This window comes from Nyctibius grandis, chromosome 3 (genome assembly GCF_013368605.1).
Source record: "Nyctibius grandis isolate bNycGra1 chromosome 3, bNycGra1.pri, whole genome shotgun sequence".
Lineage (NCBI taxonomy): Eukaryota > Metazoa > Chordata > Aves > Nyctibiiformes > Nyctibiidae > Nyctibius > Nyctibius grandis.
The window spans coordinates 52,674,064-52,692,249 of record NC_090660.1 but is presented as its reverse complement, the minus strand read 5'-3'; the positions used below and the strand labels follow the sequence as shown (position 1 = coordinate 52,692,249).

The 18,186-nt window shown below is 41.8% G+C and overlaps 1 protein-coding gene across 1 annotated transcript in view; it reads left to right on the top strand.

Moving 5' to 3' along the window:
* The first annotated feature begins 838 nt into the window (after positions 1–838).
* LDLRAD4 (low density lipoprotein receptor class A domain containing 4) overlaps positions 839–18,186 on the top strand; it is a 293,179-nt gene continuing 275,831 nt past the window's right edge. The window contains exon 1 of the mRNA XM_068395926.1: positions 839–928. The gene's annotated coding sequence lies outside the window, so the exon portion shown is untranslated. The remainder of the gene's footprint in view (positions 929–18,186) is intronic.

Below are 18,186 nucleotides of genomic sequence, written 5' to 3'. Positions count from 1 at the left end.
AGAGGGAGGAGGGCAAGGGAAAGCTTGGTGGCTTTATAGAGAATGTGAAAGGGACAGTGTCTGCAAGTGAGCTCAGGTAGGGCAGAAGCCTGCCTCCATTCGTGCCTGCTGGGCCATGACTAGAACTGGGTTTTCCTGTCCTGCAACATTTTTCGAAATGTCAAAAAATTTCTCATTCTGCCTGGGACAAAGTGTACTTTTTTTGCGCCCCCCCCGCCCGCGATCCCGTCCCTCGGCGGGGTCTCGACCCAGGGGCCGTCTCCGGGCCGCTGGGTGCCCGCTGGGCCGTGTGCAGGGCGGGGCTGCCCCGGGGGGGGCCTTGAGCGGGGCGTGGGGGCCCCCCTCCCGGCGGGGCTGGGCGGAGGGGTGCGGGCGGGCCCCACGGGCGGGCCGGGGGCTGCCCCTCCGCCGCAAGTTCACCTCGACCCGTGCGCCCATCCCCACCCGCGGGGACTTGCTGGGAGCTGGCGCGGGAGAAGACGGGCCTTTCCCACAGAGGCGGCAGCGGCTGCTCCAAGGAGACGCCCCGCCGTCATTTGGGACGCTGCCCCCGCCGTGGCTTGCGGGTCCCGGTCCCGGTGCCGCCGCCGCCCGTGTCCGCCCGGCAGGTGTCAGTGTGGGCTGCGGAGCCAGGCGGGAGCGCGAAGGGGCGGGAGCGCCGCCGCCCCTCCCCCGCCGCCGCCGCCGGCGGCCCCCGCGCCCGTCCGCCGGAGCCAGACTCGCTGCAGACAGGCGGCAGCCAGCGGAGCGGGCAGGGCGGGGGGGGAGGCGGAGGAGGAGGAGAGGCTGGGGATGAGTTGGAGGCAGGCACAGCCTCAGCGCAGGGAGAGCGGCTGCCGGAGACAGGCAGGGGGAGGCGGCGAGGTGCCCCGTCCGCTCCGGAGGAGGCCAGGCCGGCGCGGGGGCGAGCGGCGGGGGCCGGGGGGAGGTGAGTGCGTGCGGCCGGCGGGGCCGGGGCCGGGCGGGAGTCCTCGCGGCGGAAAGTGCCGGGGAAAGTGCGGGGAGGCCCAAGTTGAAGGTCTGGGAGCGTTCGAGGGACGAGGCGGCGGCTGCCGGGGCGCTCCGCCGGCGCTCGCCCTCCCTCCCTGCCGCGGCGCGGGGTGCCCCCGGCCCCCCAGAGCCGGGGCCGGGCTGCGCGCGTCCCTCCGCGCCCGCCCCCCACCTGCCCCCCCAGGTGCCCCGGCGGGTGTTGGCCGGTGCGAGGGGCAGCGGTGACAGGTAGCGCCGTCAGCGGGGGGCGGCCTGGGCGCCGGGGAGCCCCGCCGCTGCCCGCCGCCTCCGTGCTGCTCCGCCGGGCCGGGGGAGAAGCCGAGCCGGCAGCACGGCGGCGCGGAGGGGGGATCCCCGGAGCTCCCCGCAGGGGCGGCGGAGGCGAGCGGGGCTGGGGAGCCGGCGCGGCGGCGGGCAGGGAGCGGGCGGCGCGTCCTGCGCGGCGGCTCCGCGGTAAGCGCTGCCAGCTCCGTCCGGGCGCTCACCGCGCCGCAGCACTGATGCTGTACGGCTCGGGGTCAGCGCTGGCGGGGCAGCCCTGCCGCCGGGTCCGGCCCAGCCCCGCGGGAGGGAGGGAGCTAACGGCGGTGTCTACGCCGCGGCGGGCGCCGAGCTCCGGGCAGGCAACTTTCACGGGAAGGAAGGGCAGCAGCGCGGCTGTCGGGCTCACACACGAGTGACCTGTATTAAATGAAGTGCCTTTTTAAAAAGAAAAAGTTGATTAGCAGAAGTCTAGCTTTGCCTGTCTGTATCTGACGCGTGCCCGCATTGTTTGCATTGAATGCGTGCGTCCTGAATTTCTGAATGGTGTGCCAGGCTTTCCGTCATGCAGGAGGGTAGGTAGGTAGATGTAGGTTGTGATTTGATGCTTGCTGAAGAGACCGACGCACCGTTGTGTGTAGGTTTAACTTCACTAAACAGGAAACAGGTAAAATGCAAAAGTAACGTCTGTTAGTAGATCTTAACACCTAGAATGATAAAGGCTTTAGTGGGACTTTTTTCTTTGTTGTTCACAGCCTTTTCTGAATAGCAAATGATTGTCGTGCAAGAGAACAGAAACGTGGTGAATAATTTTATATGGCACTAGAGAGAGTGTTTGGTGCTGTAAAAGTTTATTGATCTAAAACATGGGCATCTCCTCGTCAGGAAGGAAAACACCTGAGAGAACGGTCTGTTCTTACAAACAAAAAACTTGCATGAAAATGTTTGTGGACTGGAAAGGTGCACCATAGAACATGAAGAGTGGAATGTATGCAGCATCATACATCTAGGGCTAGCCAAAAAGGGAGAGGGTTTTTGCTGGTAAGAAAGCCCGAGGGGCAATTACTAGTAGGCGTAGATGAAGTAAGAACATAGATGCTGTCTAAGTACAGTAATGCGCCTTTCTGGAAAGCGTCTTTTGGTTTTCATCCTTCAACCCCCGAGTGTGTTGGTTAGACAAAACTTTTATTCTGCCTTCCAATTTCATTTCTAGGGTAATGTTTTGGGAAATCTACTCTTTGCAACTCTGGAGTTGTTTAAATAACATACGATGCACTGTTGAGTAGAGTTGAGTAACTGCGTGTGTGGTGCACAGGTGTGTGGTTCCACTAATGAGAGTATAAATATTATGGCTTTGTGGCTGTAAATAAAAGGGGAAGTTTTGCTGGAAAATCAGTGCACTGGTGGGAAGCAGTCTAATCAACATCCCCTCGTCCATATTAGCTGAAATAGTGATGGTGCTCTGAACATCTATAGCTGTGCTGGTGTTTTAGCACTAGTTATTAAGTTACTCTGATACATAAAGCGACCAGCGTAAGGAGAACTTAAAGTGGAATGTGACAACTATATGCAGTTATGTATAGAGTAAAAATACATCTTTTTATATGTTCTGTGGTTATAGCAGCATATTTAGTTATGATTCTTAAGTATGTGAAGATCATTGTTGCATACACATAAGGCATATCAGTATTCTCCAGTAAATTCAGATGCCTATGCGGGCCTAAATGATGATAAACGTATAACGCAGAATGAGTTAACAATGTGAGACAGCATATTTCAGACCATTAGTTTATTTTAACTGAAACATTACAGGCACTAGGCAGCATTTGACTGATGAAGTTTGAATTCAGTCTTCAGTGTTAGGCTTGTTATAAGAAAAGTTGTGGAAGTAGAAGGAAATGGGGATTCAAGAGTGAGACCCAGTTGTATTCATTTTGGTAAGATTAAAACTATTGAACAGTAGTTTAACCTAAGAATTTAGAACTAACCTGTCCCTTTGTTATTTTTAAGTAGATAAAATGCTGTTTTCTCTGCGTAGGACATTTAAGGTGGAACTTGAAAAGATGAGTTGTTAGTTTTCTGGGCAATGAAGGTATCATGTCTTTTTGGGGGGAGGAGAGAGAAGTTTTCTCCCTGATTTTCTTGACTAAAATTTAGTTCTCTCTTTCACAGCTGCCCTCCAGTACTCTGTCTAGTGGCTGCTGCCCTTCCACCAAGAACTGGTTGCATTTAAGTGACAGTGTCGTAAAAGAATTTGGAGTACTTTCAGGATGTGATGTGCCAGAAGGAAGTAAATGATTATTGAAATAATAGAAAGGTATCTTAAAAGTAATTTAACTTAGTATAATCTCTAACAGAAATGAAGTGTTAAAAAGTCCATGTCTGCTCACCAGCTCTTGCATCAGCAGGAATGGTTGTTGCATCTAACTTGTGAGTGGTCTTGGAAAAGGTTTTTTTCTGTCTGGAGTTTCTAATAGCTTAAAACAGCTCCTTGCAAGTGAATTGCCAGTTACGGAATACAAATACTTCTAGGAGTTGAGAGATGAATTTTTCTGCAGATTGGTTCTGTGGTAACTGTGAAATTCTTCAATGGCACCAAGCTGCTCGTTAAAGGCACTGATGCCAGAACAGTGGTGCATCAGTTGCTGGGAATCCAACCCTGTAGTGAAGTGATTCATACATATACATTTTCTTTTCTCAGTTGACAGCTATTTTTAAGAATAGCCGTCTTGCCTAGAAGGTTGATATCTAAGCAAAGGTGGCCTAGATAGCTAAAAATTTCTTTCCCACCAAACATAATCTTATTTTTGCCAGACTTTTAATACGTACACTAAAACATTTACATTTAATTTATTTTAATTGATTCTTGCTAAATCTCTGGTGCTAATTGGTCTTTATAAAGGGATCATGATATTTTGGAGCTGCTGTCAGGAACTCAGCAATTTTTTGCACAAACCGAGGTGATGAGTTTGAAGTAAATGTCAGTTTGAAGCAATTTCTAATAGTAATGGATAGCTATAGCTAAACCATAGCAGAATGCCTGAATAACTTCTTGAAATGAATGGGATTCTCTGGGTGTATAAGTCTGCAGAAATGGTCCTAGAACAAAATAGTGACATATTTGTCCACACTTGAACTTTCTCGATGTGCTGCACAGGCAAAGTATTCCAGTGAAGGAGAGCTACTGACCTTTTTTTTTCATTGTATTCATCTGAACCTTGTATTTGAAAGAGAAAATTAAGTTCTTTGTTTTAGAGAGGAGTTTTATTTGCTTACTTCTGAGGCTGTCAGTTGAGTAATAGTGACTGTAAGGGGACTGCAGCAGAAAGAATGCTTGCAGGTGAAGAAGACTGATCACAACATTACAGCGCATTCTGTATTTCATGCTGGCAAAATGTCTCTATTCATCATCTGTATTTATTTAATCTATGCATTTCAGTAGCGCATGCCTTGATTTAGCATATTGGGAATATGCTAAATGTAGATGCATTTTGCTAAGCGCTTTTTCTTATTGTTTAGTTAAGCCATGGAAATTTGCAAGTACCCATATCGCCATTCGTTATCACTCAGCATAATAATGGGTAAATTTAATCTTCCTGATGAAGATTATTTTGGTCACAAGAGACAAAGGAATGAAAATAAATCGTTTTCTCGATGTTGTGCTGTGTCTGCCTGCCTTTTCTCTAAAATCCTACTACAGACAGCACTCTGACCTTTTAAACTGTGTTTGGATGATCTTGCTCTACGTCAAACTTTTCTTTCAGATAGGAGACAGAAATTAAGAAGAATCTAAATGCAATTTCTCTTCTTACTGCCAATGGAGAGCTTTCCTAGATTTGAAGTAAGTTTTCTTTGTGCCAAATGGTTGACTTTTCTAGAATAAAGTCTCTCTAGGGTATGCAAAAAGTCCTCTGGTTAATATATTGGCATTCCCAGAACCCACTAAAACTTAGGCAGGTTGCCAGACACCACTTAATGAGGATGCCGAATGTCTGGCACAAATCTGCATGAAAACCAGCAAAGAAACTAGGGGTGGAAGTGCATGCAGTGGGAGGAGGGGCTGGGAAGGCGACACATCCACACCCATGATTTTTTTTTTAATATCTGCATTTTGCAGAGGAACTGATCAGAAATCTTTACCACTGGATTTTGAAAACTCATTGAGCGCAAGAGTCCGGATGCTCCAAACTGAGGTAGCTGTGTTCTCATAGGAATATAGTTTTATTATGAATATAATTTTTGAGTTAGGGGGCTTAGTTTTTGAGGAGAGTGCCAGACAAGGATGGGAAATGGTAGTGATTTTATGTTTTATTATCTGCTAAAACTGAAAAGCATTTGAAAATGTTGTTAGACAATTTAGGGGACAATGGAAGTCAGTGATTGCTGGCATCCACACAGAAAGGCTGTTAAAGTTAATGGCAGGGATAAATAAACTACTGCTGCTAAAACACTTATACTCGGCATAAACCTGCGGTGTGTGGCACTGCCTGATGCCTCTGCGCTTAGGTATTGCTACATGTTAAGTAAAAGTGCATGTTGAATAGACTCTCTGGTCTGATGGCTAGGTAACTGTTAAAAAAAATCAGTCACAGGCCACGCTGAGGCATTTTTCCATTAGAGTGGCAGTAGAAACAGAATATATTGTTTTGGGTTGGATCAAATGTTTAGTCCTAAACGTTGAAACTCATTAAGCAAACTTAGTTATGTTCTGAACTGAACATTAGTGAACCATTCCTACTAGATATAGGACTAACAAATTCAAATTAATTCATGCTTCATGTGTCATTAACACCTAATGGAATGTTTAAAGGCGTTTATAAGTCCAAAGTAATCATGGATCACTCTTGATTAACACACAGTAAAAGTTTCACTGAAGTGTCAGTGGAAGAAGGTGGTTGTTAAAGAGATTGCTTCATATCTCAGTCACAGACTGGCCCCTCCTTTCCCTCTATGAAATGGAGAACAAGTAGGTTACAGGTGTGAGAAACCAAAATAATAGGCTCAGCTACACAACATAAGGTAATTGAGAGTCACACATTTTCCTTCTAATAATCTTTAAAATCAAGAGAAGTGGAAGTTGTGAAGTACTGTTTCCAAGATGCTTACAAGTACTGGATGCTGAAAATTAAAGACAGACCACAGTAGCCTTATGCTGGTATATGCTAGATAATACTAGGCAGATGAGTCAACTCTTATTTTAGAATTCTGAGTAAAAACGAATATGTTAGTGCTGTATCTAGTAGGGATGTACTCTATGTAATTGCCTGAATGTAGCAGTGTTTCTTAAACTATTGGGTGTAAAAGGTATTGCTTCATTTTCTGCTTTTGCTTAGCCATTAGTTACTGAGTCTAGTGATGCTAGTTCATAGAGGGTATTTTGGTCTGTACTATGTAGAATTTGAACTGGACATTTGCCATGGTTTGCTTGAGATTTTCATAAGACAAAAGTGAGTTGCTTGGCTTCTGCCCTGTGGGTCAGAGTTGAGGAGCATAGCAGAAGGTGTGGGAGAGAAGATGTAAGGAACGCTTATAAATAACCTGACTTAATCTCCATAGCTGTTGAACTGGCACCTTGCGTGAAATACCAAATTGGTGTGTGTTCTTCTCTTACAATTTCACCTTGATGGGTGACTGATTTTGTAGGTTTTGCTTAACTAGTCTTAAGCAAAATGAAATTGAATATCTGTAAAAATATGTGCAGATAAGATACAGTACTCCTAAATTAACGATTGTACCTGGTCATAGAAAAGCTAGACTTGGGCTAATAGCCTCTGTTGGCCAGTGCAGTTCATGTGTAGATGTTTTGTTTTACTAGATGTTTGTAGATGTAGATGTTTGTGTTGACTGTAATTCCTCACCAAACTTGTATGAGTAGTGGAAGTGGAGAGGAAGGGGGTTCTGTGAGTATTTCCAACATGGATGTTTTCTGTGTTTGTGACCATTTAACATTCCTCTTACTGTTTTAATAACCTTCCTAGCAGGTTTTTAGAAAAAGCACATTTGAGGTAAACTTTTTGCAAGTACTCAATTTTCACTCAGAATGTCTTAAATTATAAGTTATCCTTATTTAACTGGGAAGTCTAACATGTGATCCATCTATCCAATCAAAGCAGCCTGCATAATGTTGAATACAGGTACTGTTTGGTGCCTAATTTCACATAGCTTATAATAATAAAAAAATTTTAAAAAGCTACCATCTGTTGATGAACAGAAACACTGCCAATGTTTGTCAAATGCGTGCTTTATCTGACCTGTTCTGCTTAGCACCTTATGGCAAAGCTTTCTCATCAAAGCATTTTACAAATATCTTTATTCTAACAGTGCCTTATTAGATTGATAACAACGGTGGTACCACTTTTTAATGTAGGGATTAATGTACCAAGGATTAGGGAGATAGATAAACATCTCTTGAGTTGCAAGAGGAAGTCACCTGCAGTGAGTATAGAGATGAGGATTCTAACTCACAGCTGTAGCTGAAAATCACTGTTCTGTTCTGATGATCTTTACAGCCTTTTGGTGAAAACGACTGGCACAGTGTGAAGTTTTTACAGCAGAAATCTCCAATAACCTATGTGGATTGGTCTCTTTTTTTCGTAGGTGGTGGCTGGGCAAGTAGGTAAATTTCAAGGAAGAAATACCACAGTGCTGATGTGTGTTAGTGCTGATAATGCACGGTAAAGAATTAAGAAGCATTTGGTTCATGTTTCCTTTTAATTTTGTTTGACGTTACCTAAAAACATAGCAAACGAAGAGGAATTAAAGGAAATATATAGAGAAAAAAGAGGACCTCTCTGGGTTGTAGAGTGGGAGTTAGATATGTAAGATACTCTGAAAGTGTCTTTTGAAAGGATGAGTTCTCTCTTCAGTTGAATATGCAACCAGCAACAGACTCTGCCTTTTCCCATTCCCCGTTTTCCCCTGGGTATTGTTAGAAGTTGGAGATAAAAGCCTTTAATCATGTCTACATGGAGACACCAAAGCAAATCACTTGAAGCGTCAAGATGTATATGTTAAAGTATGTTAAATTTGTGTGTGAATGCTGTGTTGAATATAGAACAGCCTTATCTATTTAGCTTGAATCAATCAAAGGTCATTTTACATCTGAAGGAGAACATCGTTCAGAACATAAGTTAAATTGCAGTGATCTAAAGCCATCTGTGTCTGAATGAGAGCCTCTTGACATAGATGTTTATTATGCTTTAACTTCAGCGTTTTATACTGTACTTGATTTATCTCAACTTTCCTCCGTGTTGCTTGTTATTGATCAGTTTTCATGATGCTGCTATTGAGAGGCATCTTAGATGGAGCTAATTGCAAACTTTCAAGTGAATGTAATTTAGTCAGAAAATGGGAGTTCGTTGAACTTGAGATGTTTCACTGCAAATTTTTAAAATTTGACAGACTTTCACTGAAATCAAAATAAGACACAACCTCTCTGATTCCTGGTGAACTGTGTTTTGGCCACAGGCCTGGTGTATTCAGGGTCCTCGGCATGGAGCTGAGCTGCCAAGGATCCTAGTTTGTGAGCAGGGACACTGTGTTTTTTAGGAACGTGTGGTATCCTTGGACAGCCTGTGTGAGAAGGCTGCTGCACAGTCAAGGACTGAAGAAATCCCTGTGGACCCACCTCAGATTTGGGGAACTGCAGTGATCCTCTATATCTACGTATTACTATCAGTTCTCTAAAGAGTAAAACTAAGAAAAAAAATCTGTTTGACAGTTGTAAAACTGAAACCTTCAGTTGGTAGGAAATCATATTTTTGGGGTTTGTCTGCTTTGAGACAATAATATTGGAAAGTATCTTGCAGCCAAGAAACTGGCTAGTTCTAGTCTGCGCTGTGTTTCATTATGCTTTCATGGGTGCTGACTAATATCTCTCTTCCCCTTTCTTTTCAAGCTGGAGTTCATCTGAAGGAGTACCTCAGGAGAACCAAAGCCTCTCTTGCCTAAAGGGTTTAATTTACCCTTTGTCATGTCAGCCCTGACCACAGAGGTTTGCAAGTTGCACTTCCCTATGTCTTGCATAGGAAGACTTACATAAAGGAAAGAATATCCTGAGGTTTTTGTATTCTGAGAGGTTAAAATGAACGATGAAGCATATATTCTCTAGGGTTCTGAGAAAGAAGGGAGATAGTTGTCTTTTTTTCCTGTTTTTGTCCAGCCGAACTTGTCTCCCAGAGGCACAGTTGTATTGCAGAGAAGAGGAACTGTCCAGTTGAAGTAGTTGCAGATGCAGTGTATATAGCTGGAAATTCTGTTCTCCCTATGCCCTTTTCTAAGTGACCCTTACAAAATTGAGACTTTTCCTGGACATTCCTGTTGAGGTCCGTGATGTGGTGAAGATAGAGACTGCATTATTTCTCTAAAGAGGAAAAGGATGCCCATGTCTCTTTATTTAGAAACATTCTATTTTATAAGATGATTCAAGGATTGTCGTATTCTCCTTATAAGAAAAACCTTGTGACCTTTCAATTGGCCAAGAAGATAAAAGCCACGCTAAAAGCTGTGAATGAAGACTTTGGAGCAGTGTTGATTTCAATACATTGAAATGATTGTATGGTTGAAGATACTGAAAGCACGAGTGTCCCTTTAGAAAATGAAGAGACAAATGAGTTATGATATATTAGCTGTTGTACATTTAGCTGACGCTTCCAAGATGTTTGCATACTTGTTAAGTTTATGGCCGCTGCAGTAGAGGCAGATGGATTTTAGCAGCCTAAGCATCTCCCTGACTCATGAATGTACAGAATTCCAAACATATTCCCGGGGTCAGTGAGTTGATTTCGTTTTGAAATTGAAAAGTTTTGTCACAGAGTTAAAATAGTCTCAAAGATCTAACTTTCTTGGTTTACATGTTGTAGCAGATATTAGAGGCAAGAGAAAATACCTAATAAGTCATCTTCTTGATATCTTGAGTCTTACGTTTGGATGAAGGAGAAGAGGAAAATTCTTACTGGATGCTAAGGATAGTGTCTTTTCACAGTCTAAAAATGTCAAATTAATATTTTTTTCCGGTTTCTGACCTTGGATGTGTAAAATAGGCCATAGTCCCCTCATATACTTGAGATGTTGTTAGGTGTCTCTGGCACCTGCCAAAAAGCAAATGCTGTATGCAATTGGTTCTGTTATCTCCCACATATTTCTGCTAGTTTTCCTGTGCTCCTGTAGCTAGACTTTGCTCTCTCTCTCTCTTTTTTTTTTTTTTTTCCCTTTAGGATACAGACATTTCAGAGACATCATGCATCTGTAATGTCTAAATGGCTTCCTCCTCTTTCCTTTCCCCTTCCACCCCAATCAAGAAATTCCAGATGGAAGCTCTTTGGTGTCAGTAACAGCTGCACAGCAGATAATTTTTTGGTATCCTCAGAGCTGTAATAGTTGTAACTCTGTATATGTAGTTATGATATAGATTTACATCAAGGATCTTCCAGTCTTCAGGTTTCCTCAAGGCTCTTCTAATCATCCTCAGTGTAGCATTTTCCCTTTTCTGTTCCTGGTTTGAAGTAGCTTATTTCAACAGAAAGAAGTTAAGATATTCTATTGTAAACTTGATTTTTAGGAAGTCTGAATATTTCAGGGTCCTGTGTTGTGATTCAAAAATTGTGCTCCCTTCTTTCATCTCTAGGGCTTATAATAAGGTGTCAGCAATGATCTAGTCCATCTGGGAGCTTGCATCAATACTTGGGAGAGCCATATGTGTCTGCCTCAAACAAGGCTAGAGAAAAGTGTTCCACTAGCAACTAAGATGTCATCCATCTGCTAGACACTCCTGTAGCTAGTTAGCTTAATGACGTATTTATTTGACTAGATGTTTCTGCGTAGCAGACTCCAGCTTTCCTCCCTGTTCAAATTAATACCAAAACCTCTGTGCTCTGGAGAAAAGAAAACCCCTGCCCATTCTGGAGAATGTCAGGATGTTTGTGGCTTGATGGGTGTGATGTATTTATCTACTTCAGGATGTTGTACTCCAAATTCCGAGTGAGCACATTGTTGGGAGATCGCCCCAGCCTTCCTGTGCGGGGAGCCCATGCAGGGCAGGTGTCTGGGTGGCAGAGGGATCAACAGACTAAACACAAGACCTGTGTGACCTTAGATGCGTGTAGAAATCCAATCATGCTGCTACTACTTTAGGGTATTATTTCAGCATGCAGAGCTGGGTGAGGATTTCCTCCTGCAGCAGTCAGAGCTGGACTTGTCACAGTAAACGTTTTACACAGCTACACGGAGTAAACCTGGTGATTATTTCTCTTGGTTGCTTTAACAGAAATGTTTATTCAGGATTAAGGGGTTCACAGTCTTCAACATACGCATTCTAGATATTTGTGTTCTCAGATGGCCCTGCAAAATCAGAGCTCCAGGAACTGCAGTGGAAATGTTCTGTGGGAACAGAAGCACTGTAAACTTCAGATATTGCTCGTTCTTACTGTGGTAAAATAGAGCACATCGGGACTGAGTGTCATTGATATTTTTTTTTTCCCAGCCGCTCTATCTGCCATTTATTTTCAGTCTGAAGAGGCTAAGTCAGTGTTGCAAATTCTAGGCTGATCTGATTTCTAATCTGTCTGTGAGTCAGAGTTGAGTTGAGAAGGAGGCAAAACAACAGGAGAAATGCAAATCTAGATGAAAATAATGCTTTATGTTAATGGCAATTATATTTATCTGTGTTGAGGCAATCTGGTGAATTTAATGTGGAAAAATGCATATGTGTATTCAGACAAACTACAGTTGGGTCCATCAGTAAATCTTCATTCATATCTTGCAGGGGAGTTTACATGAAGCATCACATTGATTTCAGCAGGAATTGAGAGACCATTGCAGTTTTTTCTGAATACAGCTATCTGTATGGTTGGAGCTGACACAGTGCTATCTACTGAGTTTAGTAAATTTTGCCTGACAGTCATTGTTTAAAAATTAGTGGACATGGATAAAAATACCTTGTGAACTTGAAGAAAAAAATTATTAGTCTATTCAAGTCCTAAATAAGGATGAGAAGTAGATCCTAAATAAGGCACAGAAAAGGATTTGTTTCTTGGCTGTACACTAGAGGCCTCTCTTCTTACAGGTGTAAAACATTTTTTTTGTGGGCATAGTAGCAGCTCTAAACTGAAATGTAGGTGAAAGTAAAATCAGGACAACTCCATGGAGGAGTGTAGAGTTGTCTGGGCAGAACAGAGATTGAAGAGGTGAGCTGTACTCACTCTTGCTTTATATGCTAATGATACAAAGAGAATTGTAGAATAATTCAGGTCAGAAGGGACCTTCTGGAGTTCATCTAGTCCAACCTGCAGCGATAGGACTAAGGCTTTTCTGAAGAAATCCTCTTGACTCTAGAAATCTGTTATTTAGATCTTAATTTTTGAAACTTCATCTTTTTTTCATATGTTTTGAATTGCTTGCATTTGGGCAAGAGTGCAGTAAATGTGAAGTGGAAGAATATAAAGTATGAAAAAAGACAACCTTAATTCTAAAGATTCTGCATTAGTGCCAAAAAAAGAGCAAAGTTGACATGAACTCGTTGGAAGTGGGAGGGAGTTACCATCTCATGAGTAGCTGGAAGCTGTTGCATGCGTGTAAAGTAATCAGCACTGTTTTATTTCCTTGAGATGTTCTCTTCTAAATGTTGTCTGTGTAATTAGTAAAGAATCTTGCAGTTTACTTTTTGAGAAGGGAAAAGCTGACAATTCTTCACTGATACAAACGTATGTATTTTTATTTGTATTCCTTTTGCCACAGGGCTACTATCCATTGTTAAATAAAACACAATCAAAGAATCTTTTCTGCATCATCTTATAAAAACATAGAAGTCTTCTCAGAGGTAACTCTCTGATGGGTCAGAGGAACATTATGTAAGCTTTTGATGAGAAAGGGATTTTACATCTTGCTGGAAAGCTTACTGTATCAAAACTTGATTGTTCTAAAACAGAATGAAAAAAGCGTTTTTGCATTTTTTCCACAAAAATTGCATTTATGTTAGATCAAAATGTTCTTCTGTAGTCTTGCATGATACCATGCAAAATGAAAGAAAAAATAATTTAGAATGAGAAGCCATAACATTATGAAATATTGCAAAATTTCTACCTTATAAAGTGCCTATTTCAGTTTTTATTTCACGATTATTGTCATCAAAAGTCTACGTTACAAGAAATATTTCTTTTTTTGATGCATTTGATTTTCTGATGGAAAACAGATCCACAGGAGTATTTCTGAGAAGAGCTGAAAACTGGGAGCTTTGCTTTGCGTTATTTAGTTACATTTACTGGTTGTTTTTTTTTTTTTTTAAGTTGCTTTACTTTCTTTGCATTTCCACTGCAAATTTGGAACTTGATAAGGGAGATTACTAAAGCTGTGTTGTTCTGATGCTTCATTCTGTTCTGTTGCTTCATTCCTCTTCATATTTGTTTTACCATGTAAGAGTGTAATTACTGTATAGGAGATGGGGTATCTTCTTGATTGGTCTCAGCTATTGAATATGGTTTGTCTGACTCAATTGCTAGCAATATTAACCTTCCTTCACTCATTTCTTACATGTACAGATACTATGCAAGACTCTGGTTTTGTATTTTTTGGTATCTCCTACTGCCGATTTCCCCGTTTCGTTTACCTGCTGCTAATCCTATGTAGTTTAATGGTTCCTACAAATGGAAGAAGGCTTATACAGAAACCTAATCATTTTGAACCCACTCTGTGTTTCTGTTCACTTTGAATTGAGGCTAACACTAAACTAAGTGAGGTTTTGCTTCTGAAGAGCGTAGTACTGGCTATGTCAAGTCTTCTTCCTATTAGCCAAGTGTTTTCCTTCTTCCAGCACTTCATATGTGTTGATGTGTATATGATTTTCCTGTCATTAAATGTTCCTGTCCAGTTATGCAGATGTGCTGTGTTACAAAAGAAGATGATGTGCTTGACTTCTGCTGAAGTAATTAATGTAAAATTGGACTGTCTTCTCCAATTTAGTGTATGTATAGTGAGATGGCTTTATAACACATACTGACTGGAAAAAAAGGGGATGCAGGATGGTGGTACATCTTCCTGGAGTAATTTCTGGAATGCTTTTGCTTGGGTCTCACAGTGACAGAGTTTTAAGTCCTTGTATTTGTATTTGGATATTCAGAATAGGAAAAAAAAAAGGGACGTACACAAATATTTGACTTTGGAAAATCCTTGTGTTTGATGTTGAGTGGTTTCTATTTGGCACTATTTTGTGTTGTAATCTTTATGCTACTTAAGTTAAAAGAAAAAGGCTTAGAAAATAAGCGACGCAGCATAATTTTTTTTGTTCAAGGTTTTTCATATCAAAGTAAATTACATGCTCCAGGATGCATTTGTTTTGTGAACGTCACTTTTACAGTCACAACCTTATATGCTGCTGGATAAACAAGCCATGTTGCAATTAGGTATGTCTCTTTTCAGCAAAACAGAATGTAATACCATCAGTTTAGTTAGAGTTTTATTGAAGTGGCATGAGTATAATTGTGCAGTCTTCTCTGCACTGTTTTTGTGCTTATGCTATGAACACTGTATTCCCTTTGTAGTGTCAAATGGTCCTGCAAAGAGCTGACCATGAAGTATTTTTTTGCCTTTTTTTTAATTAAAAATAATTGTTGAGCAATTATTAATGATGGTAATTGTCTGAAAAAGTCGTTTTATCTGTTAATGTTAAAAAAAACCTTACAGGTGTTATTAATATTTTTTGTCTTATATTTAGATAGCCTGTAAAAGGTAAATAGTACAAATACAATGCCCCATATAAAGTTACTGATAAAATAAGGTAGAGTAATATGGATAATGCAAAACCCAAGCATGGTTATAATGCATATAAATACATTAATTAGCTTTACAAATGTGTTTTCCTTGGTATAGAACCTTTAAAATGAAGCTAGCATAGAGAAAACTTGACGTGAAAGTTTATGAATGTTTGAAATCCAGTGTGAACTAGAGCAAGGACTTAAGACATGTGTTGCAGAGGCTTGTAATTATTTTACAAAAAAGTTCAATTATTCTTTTTCTTCTCTTTGCATGAGCAGCTGTTAGATTTGTGCCACCTCAGATGTTTAAGGAGGGAACAAAACTCCATTCCTGTCTTATTTTACATGCTCTTGCTCCATACGTTATTTAATTGAACTGGGTGGTGTAGAGGACCGTCTGTCATCCAGAACCACCAAGATGACTTCTAGACCTTCTTGTCACTGTTAATTTAATGTTCTTCTCACTGCTCTTCAGACTATTTCTCCATCCATTTCTACAAAGGAATCTTAGCTTCATAAGAGTTTCCTGGGTGCCAGATATGAATTTTACTTTGTGAGTATTCAAGTAGCCTTCTTGAGTAGGTCCCTCTTGGACTCTGTATGGGATGTAGCGCTTATGTCATCCCCCAGCACAAGAAACCTTGCCAAGGTGGCAGAAAAGTGGCAAACTTTGCCACCTGTTTTGCTGTCAGCATTGCTCTCACTTTCATTAAAAGCTGTAAAGGGGGACAGGCATGAATTGTAAATGGACAATACTGCTTATTTCACTGCAACAGATCAGTTTGGTCCTGTGATTTGAATTCTGTATTTTAAAAAAAAAACCCTCCCCAACAGTCTCTTCCTGTCCCAAACTCCAAGTTAACTGTTGTCATGAAAATGGGGAAAGTAGATGAGATGGAAATGTGTTTATAAACTGATACACAGTGGTATGTTTTCCCTGATCAGTACTCTTTTAGGGTTTTTATTTTAATTTTTTATAAATCATGATTTTCCTCCCTCCCCTGTTCTGCTCAACTTATCGGATGATTGAGCTTAAATTAAGTATTTCCTGTATATGATTTTCAGGAAAGCAAATTTACTGGTCCCAACTCTGCAGGAGTCCTGTGCTGATGTTGGTGGCTGGCTGTGCTCGCTGGCAAGAGTACTCTTCACAAGTGAGATTACAACCAGGAGAACGTGTTGGCTACTCTCAAGACAGATTCTCCTTTTACACCTAAGTCTGTGTTCGTAACTGAAAATGTGGAATGAATTCGACTTTGAGCTTCTGTTCATGTCTGTGAGGGGAAAAATGTCTTTACATTCTAAGTTATTGCGTGTTGTGTCTGTGCAAGCGTAGGTCCTCTTGATGTGAGGAGAGTTACTGAACACATCAAGATTTGCTCTCTGTAAAGCTTTAGGAATGCTCCCCTTGGTATTTTATGTTTTGGGGTGTGCATAAGAAAAAAAAGTAATCTGCTTTAACTTAAGGTTAGTACACTATGTAGAAGGATCCCAGCAGCTAGATAGTTTTTTGATTGTGGCTATTTGAAAGATAAATGTTAGCAGTGTTCACGGATCTGTGGCGATTTTCTTGTATTTTATGCCAGATACAGAAAAAGATGGCTAACTTACAGACTTTCAGTAGGAAAGATTCTTCTTTTCTAAAACCAGGACCACAAGGACATTAATACAATGTGACAATATTGCTTATTGCTCATGCTTAGGAATCAGTATATTTTGAGCATCTAAGAACTTTGTTGTACTGTTAGGGATCAAAAACTGCTGAAATTTTGGATTTTTATATGATGCTTACAATGTATTATCAAAGATATTGAAAGAAGCAATGATTTTTAACTAAAAAAAATATTCTTTAAGTCTTAATATGAAATGATAATTAAAAACAACAACCCAGGCAACGGTAACCTTCCTTCATGATGTGCAGGGTTCAAATTGTGGCTGGAGTAAACATGGAAACTTAAAGGAAAAGAAACATATCTGGATAGATTATCAGTGGCACCATTTAATGCAAACAGAGTGATTTGTTTAGACATTATATGGGTTACTTTGCTGCATGTTGAAAATAACCTGTGAGATAAAAATAAAATAGAAATAAAAATATAAAAAATTTTAAAGATAAAACATAAAAAAAGGAGAGGCCAGAAGATTGAGTCCTGCATCTGGGCAAGAACAACCCCATGTACCAGTACAAGTTGGGGACAGAGCTGTTGGAGACCAGCGTAGGGGAAAGGGACCTGGGGGGTCCTAGTGGACAACAGGATGACCATGAGTCAGCAGTGTGCCCTTGTGGCCAAGAAGGCCAATGGCATCCTGGGGTGTATTAGAAGGGGTGTGGTCAGCAGGTCGAGAGAGGTTCTCCTCCCCCTCTACTCTGCCCTGGTGAGGCCGCATCTGGAGTATTGTGTCCAGTTCTGGGCCCCTCAGTTCAAGAAGGACAGGGAACTGCTAGAGAGAGTCCAGCGCAGAGCCACGAAGATGATTAAGGGAGTGGAACATCTCCCTTATGAGGAGAGGCTGAGGGAGCTGGGTCTCTTTAGCTTAGAGAAGAGGAGACTGAGGGGTGACCTCATTAATGTTTATAAATATGTAAAGGGCAAGTGTCAAGAAGATGGAGCCAGGCTCTTCTCAGTGACATCCCTTGACAGGACAAGGGGCAATGGGTGCAAGCTGGAGCACAGGAGGTTCCACTTAAATTTGAGGAAAAACTTCTTTACGGTGAGGGTGACTGAACACTGGAACAGGCTGCCCAGAGAGGTTGTGGAGTCTCCTTCTCTGGAGACATTCAAAACCCGCCTGGATGCGTTCCTGTGTGATATGGTCTAGGCAATCCTGCCCCGGCAGGGGGATTGGACTAGATGATCTTTCGAGGTCCCTTCCAATCCCTAACATTCTGTGATTCTGTGTGATTCTGTGATTTACTCTAGAAGATTTGGCAACCGAGCACCTGATGCCTTGACTGAGCTGAGGAGCAATTCCTTCATAGGGATGGGGGCAACAATACTCTCGTATCCCTGAAAATGCAAATTTGACAAAAATACCTGTTGCTCAGGAGGGCTGCTTCCAATTTGCCAGACACCTTCCCCACGTATCTCTCAGTATGGCATACTTGTTACTTGTACATCAATGTCCCTTCTCTTCTTCCTTGCCTTTCCTTCTCCACTTCTTTGTTTTGCTGCCAGTGAGCTATTCTGGT